Raw genomic sequence first — 3,714 nt, forward strand, 5'->3', positions numbered from 1 at the left:
TTTTTTTTTTTTAAGATTTTATTTATTTATTTGACAGAGAGAGAGACAGCCAGTGAGAGAGGGAACACAAGCAGGGGGAGTGGGAGAGGAAGAGGCTCCCAGCGGAAGAGCCTGATGTGGGGCTCGATCCCAGGACTCTGGGATCACCCCCTGAGCTGAAGGCAGATGCTTAACCACTGAGCCACCCAGGCGCCCCTGGGCACATCTTAATTACAGTGCTTGGTCTTTGCATTTTAATGACTTGCTTGTACACTCTTCCCACCATGAGTGGGTCCTCTGCAGCAGGGATCAAATATCTACTTTTTTTTTTTTTTTTTACCTCTGCAGCCTCTACTCCAGTTACTGATGCATGATAGAAATTCAATAACTATTTATTAAATAAGTGAAAGAAAGAAAGAATAAAGTGGGAGAGGCCAGTTGAAGGTCAAATACATGGAAGAGAACATAAGGAGAATAACAAACTGGAGTCTTTGGTCGCCATTCTCAGGGTTTCTGTACCCTGTAGTGGGACAGGTCAGGTGAAATGTAGAGGAAAATGTGATTAGGAACCAAATAACACCAATGTTTGTCTAAATGCCTTCCAAATTTGAGGGGGAAAGATGAGAGAGTTAAAAGATTCTTTGCTAGTTTAAAACACTAGCGAAGTTTATCAAAAGGCCTGAAGTTGAGTGAAAACTTGGGGTTTGATTGTGGTTCCACAGCCATCAAAGCTGTTTCGGTCCTGTGATTGTTGTGGAGCTTGGTTTTCGAACTAAATGTTGGCATTACTCCTGCGGAGTAGCCTGGGAGAGCTGCCTGTTAGGGTCTGCTCAGGACTCCCTCCCCTGGGGGGCTTCCTGCTCTGTCCGAGGCTAAGCTGGACCAGCAGCAATGAGAAGAGGAGGTCAGGGTCTCTCAATCTGCAGACCAGACCCAGGAGGCCAGAGCTCCCATTGTCGTTGTTATGGGGGAAACGGGGAAGCCACGCTCACTGTCCTGGCCTGCTGTGCACTCTTTTGGGTCCTAGTGGATTGCCTCCTCCTCGTCTCCGAGCTCTCCTCCCGCCCCACAACCTGCCCACCCAGGGGTCACCCCCCTGCGCTCATCCACTGCACACCCTCGGTGCTTCCTGTTCCTCAGCCTAAAGCTGTTTCTCAACTAGAATTCGCAGCGTTCTGCCCCATCTGACTTCGGAATGCCCTGGAGTTCGTGGTCACTCGCACTGCTCCTTAGGGCCCAGGGTCCATCACTGCCGTCTGGTGTGTCTTTGGGAAGGGAATTTGTATTTTATCCTGAACCAAAAACCTAAATTAAAAAGAGTCTCAAATGGTGGAGTTTGAGGCATCAGCTACCAAGTGCAGATTTTTTTAAAGAAAGAATGTGAGGCTCTCCCCCCAAGCCGGCCCAGCTTTGGCCTGTGCTCTGTGCTGCTTACACAGCTGGGAGCTCCTGGCGCCACTCAGCTTTGACTCCCAAGGAAGTGACAAAATGCCCTACTTCCTGGCTGCTAGCCTATTTAAAAATAAGAATGGGTTTACTGAGGCCCTGGCATTCCTGCTGCTTCATCCCCTGGAGCTTCGGCTTCACCTTCAGGCAGCCCAAGTGCTCTACACGCTCCCCTCTCCCGGCCTGCAGCTGACAAGGCCCACGCGGGCTTCCAATCCTTTTCCAGAATCTTCTTCCAAAACTGACTGCTTCGCCTTCACCACTCCAGCCGAGCTGGGCCACCATGGTGCAGCTCCCACCTGGACTTCTGTGCAGATCAAGGGGCTGATCCCCCTGTGCCACTGTCGCCCTGCACTGGGTCAAGGTGATGATGCAAAAGCACATTCTAGATCTTGTCCTCCCCTGCTTGCTACCTTCTAGTGCCTTCCCACTGCAATCAGAGCGGCACGCCAACTTCCTGCTAAACACGATCGAAGAGTCCCTGCCTGGACCCCAACTTCCTCCTCCTTTACTTGCCTTTGGTCTGCTTCGGCCACTGCTCTTTCTGTTCCTCCAGCATCCGACTGCTCGGGGCTCGGGGCTCGGGGCTGTGTAGAGACGCCCTCTCCTCTGCACTGGGTGCTCAGGCTGCCGGAGCCAAGGACAGTGCCAACGCTGAGCCACTCTCCCGTGCACGATCTTAGTATTTTCTCCATCCAGTTGTCTTGTTTGCATAAATGGGCCCAAGTTTATCGTCTGCCCCCCTCACTAGAATGGGGATCCCTCCAGGGATCCACCACGTGAACCTTGTGTCCACCTCTGTATCCACAGAGCCTGGAAGAGTGCTAGGCACACAATAGCGGCTCAATAAACACATCTCGATGGCCGAGTCCGCTCAGGCTAATGTCGTAAGTATCCCAAACCCCTTGGGCGATTTTCTTGCATCTGTTGCATTTATGTACGTATGTGGAAGCAGCGGTTCCATCACCGAAAATGATGAGACTTAGGAAGTCTTCGATAGTAAACACTGCAGGTGTTCTGTTTATCTCATGTTCTCTATCCAGTGTGAGGACAGATGGGAAACAAATGACCCATTAGGCTGGCATGACTTCAACTTTTGAGAGCGTGAACCTCCTAGAAACCAACCAGATGATGTCTTGGAACCTCTTATTTGCTCTTCTTTGTTTTTTTTTTTTTGTTTATTTTTATTTTTATTTTTATTTTTTTAAGATTTTTATTTATTTATTTGACAGAGATAGAGACAGCCAGCGAGAGAGGGAACACAGCAGGGGGAGTGGGAGAGGAAGAAGCAGGCTCATAGCAGAGGAGCCTGATGTGGGGCTCGATCCCAGAACGCCGGGACCACGCCCTGAGCCGAAGGCAGATGCTTAACTGCTGTGCCACCCAGGCGCCCCATTATTTGCTCTTCTTTGATACACTTGAGGAATTGGCCTTTTCTGGAACAAATATTACTGTGGGTTATATGCTGAACATGACGGTGATTGCTTCAAAGTGCAAAAACAAAACAAAACACCATGCACCTCTGAAAGATTTTGAATAATATTACTTTATTTCACGGTCATTAACTGCTATCAGTGGTTTACGATTTTAGGCTCTAAGACCGGTGGTTCTCCATTGGGAGCGCTGAGATGCAGAAGCACTCTCTTCGACTATGTCAACTAATAATGCATTGCTTTAAAGGTAAGAAAACACGTTATTTAGAGAAATGTTGGAAGATACAGATACACCCAGAGACGTGAAACTGCTGGCGAGTGTTACTCCTCTGGTGTGTTAGCTTTCTAGTATTTTTTTTCTATGCACATTTATATTATTATTAGTGAAAATGATCCGTACCAAAGATATTGTGTTGTAACCCTTTTTAATTTAATTATAAACCACGCCCATATCCTTAAGTATTATTCTACAACACGGGTTTTAATGACTGTACAGAGTTTTGTTGCGTGGATGTATCATTATTTATTTAACTATTTTCCCCACTGTCGGACTTTTACATTTACATTTTCTAATTTTATCTACTATTCTTAATGCCTTGATGCAAAATGAACGTTCTGATATCTAAGTTCTGTGCACAACTATGATTATTTTTGTAAGATGTATTCTAAGGAGCTGAACTGGTGGATCAAAAGTTATATTTCAAGGCTTTGCTGTCTTCTTTTAAAAAGTAGTAAGTAGATGGTGAGCTTTTTGTAGGTGGAGACATATTTGATGGTCCCTGGTATCGCTCATTATAACTAGCTGTCCTACGTGGGACTCCCTCAGAAGCAGATCTAAGAATAAGATTCGAGTGCA

The sequence above is a fragment of the Ursus maritimus genome (genome assembly GCF_017311325.1).
Source record: "Ursus maritimus isolate PB19 chromosome X unlocalized genomic scaffold, ASM1731132v1 scaffold_X1, whole genome shotgun sequence".
In the NCBI taxonomy this organism is placed as follows: Eukaryota; Metazoa; Chordata; class Mammalia; order Carnivora; family Ursidae; genus Ursus; species Ursus maritimus.